This window comes from Chamaea fasciata, unplaced genomic scaffold (genome assembly GCF_029207755.1).
Source record: "Chamaea fasciata isolate MVZ Bird 193981 ecotype frontalis unplaced genomic scaffold, bChaFas1.0.hap1 SCAF_18, whole genome shotgun sequence".
Classification (NCBI taxonomy): Eukaryota; Metazoa; Chordata; class Aves; order Passeriformes; family Sylviidae; genus Chamaea; species Chamaea fasciata.
In genome coordinates, this window is record NW_027094103.1 from 6656960 (window position 1) to 6670751 (window position 13792).

The window sequence follows — 13792 nt, forward strand, 5'->3', positions numbered from 1 at the left end:
GCCACCAACTCAGCACTGAGAAGAGAACGGCAAAGCCTGTGCGGGCTCAGTACCAACCTCAGCGGCCTCTCCCCGGGATTATCTCTGTAGCCTCCCATTCAATGCTGTTTAACACACCACAGCACACATTTTAGCTGCTAATTCAGCTCTCTGGTCAAAACAGGCAACACAAGCAAACGCATCATTTCTCCCCAGACCCTGATTTCAAACCTACAATCATTTATGCACAGCAGTGTTCACAAATTCATCTCCAGCAGCCCCTGGAACACAAAGCTCAATAACCTGACATGGTTTCCATGAGCCCAGACACAGAGATTGAAGGAAGGACCATTAAAACAAAACAAAAAAAGCAATGAACTACAAGGGAGTCGATGATGTTTCAAGGCATGTAACAAGTCTCTCCTACTGATCACTCTGCCAGTTCTTCAACTGAACCACAACTGAAGAGCCAATTTAATAAACATCTCTCATTTCAAAAGGCAGGACACCACCAGGCACCAAGAAATGTTGCAGCTCAGCAAAAAGATAATGCAGTGATCACTGGGTGGGTATAATAGAGGGATTATTTTACAATTACAGCAACAATGAAAAAGCAATTTATACAGTAACACGCTGATGAACTGGCAAGCGCCAGTCCAAAGGGATTAAAAGAAAGTCTGACACAGACTACAGACAGAAGAATGTCTTTAGCAAAAGGTTTATGAACTTCACAAGACATTCACATTTCCAAGCAATGTCCCTTAAAGACAGTATCTTACATTTAGACCCATTTCAGGTAACAAGAAAAAACAATGGACAATTATTAAATAACATTCACTTTGAGAATTCTTATTTATTTAAAGAGAAGCAAAAGCATATATAAAAAGGCTGGGTCACTTTTCATTGCTTCAGAAAACATACTTCAGTGGCCCCCAAAATGCCTTCATTTCTTGGGTTCAAAATGGTCAAGGAACCTCAGAGGTGACACTGGTAGTTCTTGGGGAGCTTCTGCTGCAGCAGTGACTTTGACAGAATATTTCAGGAGCCCTCAGCAGGAGTAACAGGGAAGAAACCATGAGAGAGGAAGCTATCCTGGAACACTGTGGATGGACAGAAGAGTTCACAGTGTCTCATGCCACTGAAGCAACACCCGCAGTATTCTCTGAAAAAGAGCTGCTAAACAGAATCCACCTGCAAGGATAACCTGCAGGTAGAGCAGGCTCCCTTCAAGAGCAGGGAACATCCAACCGAGAGGGAAAAAACCCTCATGCTTCACAAGAGAAATTCGGATAGTTCAAAGGGAGGGCAGATGAACATTTTTACAAACCACAGAGCTTTTAGCTCTGGTTGATTTATTAAATGGGTCGTCCTCTTTTTCCTATCACTTCAGGCAACAGTTGAATTATTCAATGAGCTCCAGTTGACTATGTTGTTTCTAAAACACTTGGGCTACCTCTGGGGAAGGAAGACAAGGGGCGAGAGGGGAATAAAAACATGTTTAAAAGTTAAAGAATTTAACAGAAGTGGGTCCTATTCATTTAGAGAAGTCTCAGAAGCAGAGAGGAAGTCAAGCTTTTCTGCAGGTCCCCTGGCTAAGGAAACTTGTTCCACATGGAGAAGTGGAGATGCACAGCTCAGCTGCAGAGCTCACAACACAGGGGCAGCCTTGCTGCTCCCACACCAGTCCCAGGGTGATGCTCCTTCTGCTCCCACAAACAGGATTCAGGGCTCCAGCCTCAGTGACACCCACCACGTGTTTGGAAACAAACACATGCTTCACCCTCTGAACTTCCCCATCCCTAACAGAACTGTCAGAAGAATTTCTCCTGCAGTCCAGCTGAGAGAAAAGCAGTTTTTAGACAATCCTTCAGAGCTTATTAACTGCAGTACTTTTTTGCCAGCCCAAAGCAGAGTGACTGGAACTGGACAGGAAGAACAACAATGAGGCCAGCCTCCCAGTGAGGCAAATACCGAACCATCAGGCTAACAAAGTAACATTCCTCTGAACACACCATTTCTCACGGATCACCAGTTTCGGGACTTAACTTCATACTGGCATTTAATTAATGAAAACACTGCGTGAGGGCCATGTGAACAGAGGTTAGTTTTCAGATGTTTTTCAGATTTCAGCAGTAGGAAAAGTAGTTTGTCATGAAGTAGCAGATGAGCTCTTGCAAAACTATTTATCATCTAGCAAAAAAGAGATTATTTGCTCCAGAGAAGGTCAGCTTGCTAGAAGAATGCCTGTTGACAACAGAGAATCCTGCTATCATTTGTGCTTGCTCAGTTATAAGAGCTGGATGCAGGAAAACACTGGGATCCATCACCATCAGCCAAGACAAAAATCAAATCAGGAAATACATAAAAAAATTAATATAACCCAAAAAAGCAAAGGACCTAACAGCAAATCATCGAAGCCAAAACCAGACACAGTTCTTAACTACACTAAAATAAAATTTAAAACTCCCCAAACCTGCAGATAATTTACTCACATATGATATATTTTACTACTGCTCCCAAACACTTGCAAATCACATATGTACATTTCAAAATAAAATGAATTATTTATGGCTTCTTTAGATTACAAGAAATTTACAGGCACATAATCTATAAAGACACAACCAGAGCATCCTGACCTGAGTAAAACGGAAGATTCCATATCCCAACTGATGCTCAAACATAAAGATTAAAACCAGAATGCAGCACTGACAGCTGGTAAGAACTTAGTTAAAACAATAGTCAGAGCCAATAATCAGGGACCCAGGCCCTGTAAGTCTGCCAACCCTACCAGTTCTGTGGACCAAGTACCTGTACTGGATATTGGATTCTCTCTCTTCACCCTCAGGTGAGTAGGACAAACAGCAGTACATACTCACTGGATTTATCTTCCCTGAAGAATTCCCATTTCTTTCAAATGTTGTCTTGAACCAAAGCACTCCATCCCAACTGCTGCATTGTCCTGGGTACCTTACTAGCTCCTACATGGCTTCGATTACAGAACAGGCAAGTTCCTTTCCTAGTGATCTCTTAATATTTCTTCCTGTGTCTTATTAAAATTTCTTCCCAGCTTCTTCTTTGGTTGCCGTTTGTCTTTTGTACAGATGAAGTCTGCCCAATCCAGCAAGTCCAGGTTCTCATTACTGCAGAAATAGCAATGATGCTGGAATTTTAAATGCGTGGGTTTAGTTGGTGCGTACTCATCGGGATAACTGTGAATGCAGCGTAAGAATTACTCACTGCAGTGATTTCAAAAGGATACTTTAACAGCTTTTTGTAAAAAAGGAAGTTTGAGCTTCTGAATCACCTGTGTAAAACAATCAAATCTGCCTATTTTTTTTTAAACTAAGAACACAGTCTTTTTGTTGTATTCCAGTAAAGCTGCTTCATTGTAACCGAGCATATTGCACAATGCCAATTTTCAGCCTCTAGTGTCATTGGGAAATTCTCACTCGAGTAACTTCCATTCAGTCCTAGCCAAGAGCATTAGAATTTGTATAAAGCTGACATGCTTTACCCAGAGAACAGCACCCAACCAATCCCTTTCAAACAATCATTAAAGTTTACTACACAGACCCAAAATTCAATATTGAGGACACATCTTTGAAATAATCTAGAATATCATGCTTGGGAGAAAACTACTCACTAAAACCACTTCGCTTTAATTTTAATTTTGTGTTTACTTTTTGTGGTTTTTTTTTTTTAATAGGCAAACAAGATTATGACAGAAATTATGCAACAGACAGAAAAGGGGCTTATCTAAAGTAAATAAAGCCTCCTGTTTGCAACCAGCTGACAACATTTGGTATTTCTCTCCCTTTCCCTCCCCCTCTTCAAGAGCAACTTTTCCAGTTACAAACCAACTTTCAGAAGAGATTTTCAGGTGAGTAATGATTCCCTTCTCAGTGTGGCCATTCTCATACACCAAATGCCACTTGAACTTGCACAAAGTTTTTTTATCTTCACTTTTTGGAACACTAGGTACATTATGAAGAGCAATGCAAGCCTGAGATGCACCAATCAGTAAGTTTAATGCAACTCGGGAAGATTTATGGAGTTTCTATTCAAGTAACTCAAACTTCCTCAGACTTTTAGGTGTCAAGTCCTCTTCCTTAGACTTAGTGTGAACATCACACAACCTTGAGACAGCCCCCCAAAGATGTCTGACATTAATCAAATGATGCAGCAGCAGCAGCAGCTAAGGGGCTGCCCGTGGGTTTTTAGTGCCAAAGAGCACAGGGACAAGATGTTCAGGATGAGCGACCTCTCGTCCAGACCTTCTCTACAGAGCAATCCTCTCAGTACGTTACAGGCAGTCACATTTTCTCCTGACAGCCATCAGAGGCAGAACACTGAGGGCAGTGCTCTGGGGAGGAGATGCCTCTCATCAGCCAGGGAAGAGAGAGAGCTGCCTGTGAGAGCTCCTGGAAAACCAAAGCACAACTGTCAGGCTGTGCTGGCACGGTGAGCCTGAGCACCTGCAGTCTCTACAGCATTCCCAGTTCTGCCTGCTCGACCTCTCAGGTAACCACGGACTCCAAGCTACACCTGAGTGTACAAACAACCGTATCCATGGATACTCTGACATACACATACTACCAAATAAACCAGAAAAATGGGAAGGACAGAGGAACCATGGTATTCCAATGAGAACTTTCAAACTGGAAACACAACCAGAAGTAGTCAGGACAGCAACCTGACACAGTCACCAACAAGCTGCTTTAAACAGGAATATCAACACATTTATCAACAAATCCCTCCCATTTATTTTTTTATTATCCAGCAGAAACAGGTCAGACATCCCATGTACATGCAAAAACTGCTCCTGGCTGTACTTTGCGGGCAGTGTTGACTACATGTGTTTCACTTGCCATGTCTCTTACCACCTGCTGAATACGCGGGGATCAGCATCTGGACTCCTCACTGCTGCTGGCAACACAGACACGGCAAAAGGTCCAATCCTCAGCCCTGGAGCCACAGGTGCTTCTGGCACCGTGCCTGCTCTCATCTCAGCCCACATAGGCACACATTATTTATTTTGTCAAAGCGTTCAGAGACATTTAACCTGCCCAGAGACTATCCACTTGTCTGCCCACAGGGGAGAGGAATGAAATTAGTTGTTATAAAGAAAGAACAAAAACCTCCTACAGCTCCTTTTCCCCTCTGCTCTGGGAGGAACATGCCCAACTGGAGTGAGTCCAGCAGAGGCAAATACCCTGAGCCTTGAGCAGTAACAGGAAGGGGAGTGAACAGGGGGCAACTCTCCAGGGTTTAGGTCCTTGAATGGGGCAAGATATGATGGGGTGTCCCAATATGCCTTTCCTCTTTACATTGTTATCTAAGATACCTCGATTCAAATCATCAGACTTAGTACTTTATCATTTCAGACTTTGCACACAGAAGTCTTGAAAATCACATCATCCACTAGAGGAGTAATTTTTAGCTGACTTATCCCAAACATCAGAGAGTAACTGCTTACTGATATTCTCACAGAGGTGGTCAACAACACACAGAATGCCACATTAGTTCCCTGCAGCCAAGCTAACAGACTTTTCTGTACAAAACACACAGGAGTAGGGTTCCCCAGGACAAGGCCCACTATGGAACCCTTCCTCAGCCTGGTGATAAGCCCCCAAAGCTTGTCCTAACTCTCGGCAGCAAGACAAGCTTTACTCTTAAGAATGTGGGGGCTTTTTGACTAATTTTTACTGTTTAATAAAAACAAGGCATACAAGATAGAAGGAGGAGAGAGGGAGGACAAAGCAAACAGTCTAGGATCCTTTTTTAGATTTTTTTTTCCTGTAGAAAAATAAACAAATGCAGGGAGCCTTATGGCACAGGAGGTTCTAACTGTTCTCTGTAGAGCTTCCAAGCACAAGAAAAGAAAAACAAAGCCATTAATCCAGGCAGTAATAATGCCAATAACCACATTCCAAAAGCCATGGTGCAGTTAAGGTGCCTCACTGCTGCACCATCCGCACAATACATCACGGCAGGGAAGAAATGTCGAACTGGAATTCTCCAAACCTACCTACGGGAATGGAAATCTCACAATTCCAGGAAAAAATCAGGGGTGGGGGGGTGGGGGGGGGAAGTCTTAACCTTCCTCCACTTGTTTAGCCCCTGTCAAAGTTAAAGGATGACAAAAATACTCTTTCCATTCCCTTAAAATCTAGAAATTTAACAGGGAATATTTCCTCAGCAATGATCCTCCTGCACTTGGCTCACTAGTGCGCTGCCATTCCAAATGCCTCTGGAAACATCAGCAGGATCCAGATACCCCAATTCAAAGTTGGCACGTACTCAACTGCGCCGCTGAACAACCAAATGTTTGTCCTCCAACTACTGCAAAGCTGCCGCTCCAGCACTGCCTTCTGCAACTGGCAATAATCGATTTGGGAAGTTTGCAATGGTTGAAAATAAATGGATCACCTTCCCAACAAAAACACGGAAGTTTTTCTAGGCATAGTACTATCAATTTAATTCTATTACTCATAAAAGCTCTTAAAACCTGTCTCCAAGGTTTTCCTACACTCCAACTGTCTTTTATTAGATAAACGTAGATCCTAGGAACTTAATTGCTATTCTTCTGATACAACTGCCTCCTGTCTTCAACTCCCACAGTCAGAGCTACTGAAGGAGACGTTGCCATTAACTGAAGGCTCTTCTTCAATAAAATCCACAGCAGGAAAAATGCAGAAATAGGTCACTTGGAACAGGGAGGTCACAACCACACAGAATTTGCAACCAACACGCAGACCACGTATGGCAAAATAATGGTACACAAAGACACTCAGCCTTCACTACAGAGCTCTGCACATCACTGCTCTGACTCACGGTTCACGAGGCTCACACAAAACGTCTCTTTAGGGAAGAGCAACAAGGAGAACTTTGGAAGAAGCAGGCAAAAGGAAAAATGGCAACCCCTTCTACATATTTAGCAATGGAGATTTACAATTTAGCACAGACTGTGCACCCACTACAGCAGAAAAGGCCTATTCCATTTACCTACTGTTATATAAATCAAAACAGATTTATTTACATGAGATTTTCCTTAACAAACAACATTCAAGTGGAAGTCATTAGTGGTTTACTTGAAAAGACAACAGGCAGCATTGAACTACATCATCTCCTAGAAGCTAAAGTGGATATGCCTTACAACCTTTCCTTTCTGAGCTGGTCACTTCAACAGAGAAATTCTGGAAGCAAACAAAATACCATCAAAATCAGTATTCTGGTTCCTCTTCATGGCATGAAATCAACTTCCACCCCACTAAACCAGTTGACTGGTTTTACTAGCACCACCTGAGCTTAGCATTTTATTTACTTATTTTTCAATGGGCTATCTCTTGAATTTTTCAGCATCTTGGCATGCTTGGTGATTGTTTAAACATATTTATCAGGAGAGATGCCAGTCTGGAAAGAGAAAAATCGTGTGGGATCCTATCAGTGTAAATAAATACCTGATGGGATGCTGCAGGGGGGATGGAGTCAGTGGTGTCCAGGGTAAGGACAAGAGGCTTTGGGCACAAACTCAAATCCAGAAGGTTCTGTCTGGAGGTTGACTGAGCACTGGCAGAGATTGTCCTGGGGAGCTGCAGTGTGTCCACCCCTGGAGACATCCAAAAGCCACCAGCAAGTGGCCCTTCCTGAGCAGGGGGTTGAACCAGATGATCTCCAGAGGTCCCTCCCAACCTCAGCCACTTGGTGATTCTCTTGCTCCAAAATACAGCCTACTGCTCTTGCGATTATAAATCTGCATTCCAGTTCCTCTCCAGACACTCCCCACCTAAAGCAAGCCAACAGGGAAAAACAAACCTCACAGCCTTTCTGAATTGCCTCCCCCACATTCAAATTTGCAGTGGCCATGAACTCATGCATAGTAATGATCAGCTTTACTTGGGGCTAAATAAACAGACTTCACACAGCACCACTTTCTAACTGTGGCACAGAAGACTGAGTTTCCTTTTGCTCATCAGACAGGCAAACAGATAAAAGAGTAAGTCTGGAACTTTGGAAGAGTTTGTCTTCTGGATATCTACCCCATCCAAAACACATCTGTCCAAATAGTTAATATGCCATAATCTTAAGTGATGCAAAGTAAAATAAGAAATATCTGTTCCACACAGTTTAAAGCACCTCGCTGTATTTTCAGGCATGGTCTAAAAGCTACACCCCTCAGACCTCCAGATGCGCTGATATTGTCCCTCAGATAACCCTGAAGTTACATCTCCTGGTTTCCTTGGCACAGAGCACAGTATCCAGAAATTGTGACCTGCTTACCTTTATCTCAGTAATGAAGTGTTGACAATCCCTCCAGAATTCGTTCCTTCAAGCAAAGGAGCAAAAGTTCAAAGTTCTCTCTAGGAGATGTGCTAAAGCCTGCCCAGTCTGTCTCATCGCCCCACTCCCCAGCTGGACTGATGGCCTGGCAAAGCTGTCTCTGCACACCTTGAGCCTCCTGTGATCCTGCTAAAGGGACAGTTTCAGCCAGTTGAAGCTTGCAAACATACCCTTCAAAATCTCCCTTTTAAAAAGCTCCTTAAAATCCAGTTCTTCATCAGTAACCATTCTAAAAACCTCTCCACTCTCTTACTATGTGACCCAGCTTATCTAAAGAACAGGATCCTGAGGTCTGGCATATGAGCCCCCTAAATCAGGCACCTTTAACCATATGGTCCCCACTAGGGGTAGGAAAGAGGCACGTTCTCACGTTTGTTCTGTATACCTGCCATATATTCCTAATACTCTAACAGGTATCTGTCCTCTGTCATACTCTGTGCTTGTTTAACCTTTACATCACTGTTGTCTAGAATTAATTCCATGTAATCTCTGACACACTGTCTCTCCATGGCACTGACACATCACCCCACATTATTATTATATGCTGACATTCACAGCCACTTCATGAGAAAAATAGTCCTCACTTAGATGCTAAATCAGCAGCCATAGTATGCTCTAATGTGCTTCTCACTAAATTGATCCTTGCTATTGTCAGCCACAAAAATGCAACTAATACACTGCACACAATCTTCATTCATCGCATTTCAATTAATCTTCAATACGACTTGACTTCAAGAGCGCCACCATAATCACCAGATGGCTGAAAGCTCAACTCAGCACCAGCAAATATAACTTGCTGGGCCATCAACACTCTCCATTTAACAGCCTCCTGCTCCTGTTTGGTAGCAACTCACTGTTCCCTAAAGCAAGAAAAATCCCAGAGATAACCCAGAGCTTGGATCTAGTCTGACAGTTTGGAGCATTGAAGCCTCCTACAAGGCCCTGTGGAGTGCAGAGAAAACATCGCAGAACGTGAGGAACAGCAGAGCCTCCGGTCTCCCTGCTATGCACTGTTTACATACGCACGTGGATGCTTTTTGGATCTGGAAAACTTTTAAGGAAGCTAAAATTTTCAAAAGTGTATTACAAGTCAGGCATTGAGTAGCTCCCAAACCTTCTTGACAGCCAAAATCTTTCTGCTAAAGGAAGAAACATTTAGCTATCTGAATTAGCGTACTGTCCCTCCAAAATGAGAGGTACTGGGGTATAGATTTATCTTCTTTACATCTTATGTTACTTCAACAGTTAGCTAAATATAGAAAAATGGTAATTATTTAGCACATCTCTAAAGCAACAATTTCCCTCCCAATTAACTTCCAGTTCCTCAGAATAATTATCTACTCAAATTTTCCCAACACACACACTCCAAGAAGCTGAATCTGTTTCCTGTAAATTAAGCCAACTTCAGAAATAATGACCCTAAAAGAACTTTCTAAGCAAAGAATCAGAAGTCCACTCCACTAAATCTGCCTGGATGGGGAGAAGGCAGAAACTGGCATCACCAGACAGTAAACTCTGGAGCTTGAACTCAAGTGACAAGCTGTTTTCACTTGATGTCAGGGTAAATGACCCCAACATAATAACAAGTAGTTCCGGCCCAAATAAGAATGAAACTCATCCTTCCCCCCAAAAAACAGAGATCACCATTACTGCTTACAACATCAGCCACTGTGGAGCCCAACTCAGGAGTCTTAATGTCTACTGAGCCTGCAGACAGTCCAGGCCTATTTCTGACAGTTTAGAGACGAAGCTCCCATAAATTTCTCTAATATACGACTAGAGACTTGGGGAGAGAAGTGGAAAGCAGCGAGATCAAGCACTGCCCTCCTGATACCAGACCAGAAATCCCACCAGGGCAGCGCAGTGCACGCTGCTGCACTCAGATCAGGCAGAAACCACGCAGGCCTTTCTCCACCCAGAGTCAGAAGTTTAGTTCCAACAGCTCCTATTATTTTCTTCTCAGCATTTCTCTATTCTTCTACGCTGTGGCCTTAGCCTAGAAGGGGGAGCGTTCCCAAAGCCAGGGAACAAAGCAAGAGAGGCACTTTACCTCCGAGGAGTGCCCAGAGCTGCCCCGCCCAGCAGAGCCCTGCCTCGCTGGGGGACACAGAGGTGCCTGTCCAGAGTTTCCCATCACAGGACACTCCTCACTCAGCTGGGACAGGACTCACCCTGAACGGCATCTGAAACCTGCCTTCAGATTTAATCCAATCCTCTGGCGTGCACCTGCATGGCTTTTGTCTCATGTTGGAGGCATGAAGGGGCAGGAGATTCTTTGCAGATAAGAGATTACTTCAGCATTGTACAATCAGAAGACAAGAAGAAGAAAAAAAAAAACCCTTACTACTCAAAGCTCTGTCATTTGAGCACAACAAAGGGGAACTTTTAGAACAAAGCATTTCTGAAATCAAATATCTGCTAAAAGCTTACACATTTCAAGCCTGTCTAGATTACTAACTAGGTCTAAGTGGAAATGCACAATCAGACAATAGAAAGAAGGCAGGGTTAGCATATAGTGCAATGATCTTATAAAATATTTAAGCAAAGCATGTGACCATTGATAATATGCACTTTGAACAATAGGCTGTGCACATAAACAACATGGGGCTTTGGGGTTTCTCCCCCAAACCTCTAGCATATGGGCATCTGCGGGCAGGGGGGAAAAAGAAGTTTAAGAAAAAACAAGGAATATACACAGGGACACAGTCCAGATTTGCATGGTACAGCCCCTGTAAAGTATGTTACTGCAATATCATGCACATTCTAGCTTAGACACATGTATGCACCAAGAGGTTCTGGAACCTTTAGGTTTTTGAGGAAACAACACAAGAGGAAGGATTCTGCTGAGAACAAAGCTTTCATACTTAACCTCCAGCCAGCAACTTCTGCAGGCTGTTTCTGTGCTGAGGCTGGTAAAACCCAAACAAATCCATGGTTTAATTATTAATAAAGCCCCCACCCCAGCCAGATAAGGCAGGCAGGCAGCTGTACAAGAGTATAAACACACTAAATTACAGTATTTTTAATTCACCTACTTAAAAATCAAGCAAAGATAATTTTTTCAAAAATTAGAATACCAGAAGGAGACAGGTAACAGGACTAAACTCCATTTCTCTTCTGAATCACACTCTTCATCTTAGCACAGCACCTATTCCTGACACCACGCATGGACAAAGCCTGGGTAGGCTCCCTTCCTGCTCCAAAGCCCAGACCAGAGAAACTCCAGGAAAATTAAGCCAGCAGTGATAATTTCTCCTAAGAAACACCCAGTCAGAGATGATAATTAGTTGCATGCCTTGTTTTACAATAAGCAGACTGACATCAGGAAAAACCAAGTTCTACAGGACCTTATACAGAACACTAGCAGTAAAACTGTGTCACTTGCTTACCAACCAGAGAGGAGGGGAAGGCTTGCATCCAGGAAATATTCCAGGTATAGTGTCACAGATCAGAATTTGGGGAAAAAGTGTGTTGGAGGTTTACAGGCTCTAACTATGGGTTTATGAAATTCATGTCAGCATGGGGACAGGCTGAAGCAGGGAAAGGGGCCAGGAACTGCACACTCATTTCCAGCATCACTTGGAGCACTGAACGGCACTGCCTGGACAGCATGGCTGACCCACCCCTCAATTCCGGGAGCTCTGTCTCCTTTCATCTAGGGGCATTCAAATCTTATCAGGAAACAGCTGGACAACTGGCTACTGTTAATTTGTGTTAAGTGAGGAATTCTACACAAGCACCAATGTTCAGCTTTCTAGGAAGGTAACTCAGAATAGCCTACTTCAACCCTTGGTAAGTAGCAAAAATACAAAACCATTTTCCTATGTTAAAACACAGCAGATCCTATTTATGCTCAGAGGGAAAATATAAACCATTAAGAATGTATCGTATCATGCCCTTTGTCCTCCTCAGTATACCTTCATTACCACTGATCAATTTTTCTGGAAAAGGTGAACAGCGGGTTCAAATCCAAACCCTTGAGAAGACTTTAATTAATGTCTTTAAGCCAAGAGTGACTCTTTGTAAACAAACATTCTTTTACAGATGCAGTAAGTCTGATCATCACCATGACCACCACCAAACACTACATGGTTTCCACGAAGGAGCTGATGTTATGCAAAATTCCAAAAGATAATGAAGACTCTTTTCATAGCTACTACACCTTGTATACCAGCAACACATTGTACCAACTTCCACTGTACTCTGGAAAGTTTTATTTTTAAGGCACATAGACCTGTAACACTGACACTTCTCCATAAGCTGGAGTGGTAGTCAAGTCGACACCCCAATGAAACCTTCAGTGTTCCAGGTGTACCTGCAGCTGCCCTCATCTGCACTTCCACAGGTTAAGAACAAATTAAATCACAAAGCGATGTTCTGCAGCACAGGTTTCCCACGGCATTTGTGGCTACTGTGTGCATTTAGGCTCTTTGCAAAAGGTTTCTTTAAACTGCTGCCTATTGGATACAAAGCAGTGACAAAAGCTGTAAGAAAGTTCTGTAAATGCTGGGATAATCCCAGTACTGGTCAATCATACATCTTACTTAAAAAATGCAATCAATACTGGAGATATAAAATATTAAAGAAATACTTACGGCAGATATCGCTACTCCTCACAACTACTACAGGAGCTCCATGGTTCCCCCTCTTTTGCTGGGTTTGTAACTAACTGCATCTGAATAAAACCCAGAAGACTAATGAAAATTTGATGTTACACCAGAAGCACTTTTTGCTTCGGGTGTCCCCCCAATAAAGCTGAAGCACCTATGCACCCCAGTTTTTACAACAATAAAATAATTACTTTACTGTTACTGAAGTAGCACAGCCACCCTTGTCACCAAAGCAAGGGGCTAAAACTGTGATAAATGATAAAAAGAGCAGGACAAGATTATTACCCTGAAATCCCAGGAGGTGACCAACATCTTACTTAGGGGAAGATTCATTCAAATTTCATCAACCTATTGAGTGAATAAGGTAGGCAGAAAGGATGCTGGTATCAAAGGGAAATTAATAATGACCTGAATTTGAAACACAGCACTCGCCCACACAGACTGAGACTCACAACGCCTCTGTGCCGCCCGGATTCGTCAGAGAAGGCTGCATTCTGGGACGTGTCAATTAAAATTAAGAATGAAATAACTCTGTGCAACAGTGCTGAATGGCATGTTCTCTCAAGAGACCACAAGTTCCTATTGAGATTTCAGCTGTGCAATCAGATTGCTATTCTTAACTCTTTCATTTCCAATGGAATTGATCCGCTCATGACACTTGTCCTTTTCCTTCAATTCTCAGCTAAATCCAAAGACATAATTTTAGAGGGTCTTGGACCTACCTGTAGCCAAAATTTGGACTGCGCTTCTCCAGAGTTAATGAGACACAAGTGCTGCAGAACACCAGCTCTAAATGGCTTTGGGCACTATCGGAACCAAGTTGAGAAATTCAGGAACAAGATAAAAAAACTGAGAAGTGGCAG

At 42.9% G+C, this 13792-nt stretch overlaps 1 protein-coding gene across 14 annotated transcripts in view; it reads right to left on the reverse strand.

The window, feature by feature from the left end:
- ARVCF (ARVCF delta catenin family member) overlaps positions 1-13792 on the reverse strand; it is a 249261-nt gene that overhangs the window by 116020 nt on the left and 119449 nt on the right. The window contains exon 1 of one of the 14 annotated variants that reach the window (XM_066200024.1): positions 2856-2874. The exons of the other annotated variants lie outside the window; for them this stretch is intronic. The gene's annotated coding sequence lies outside the window, so the exon portion shown is untranslated. Of the gene's footprint in view, positions 1-2855; positions 2875-13792 lie in introns of those variants that run through there. 14 annotated transcript variants of the gene reach the window in all.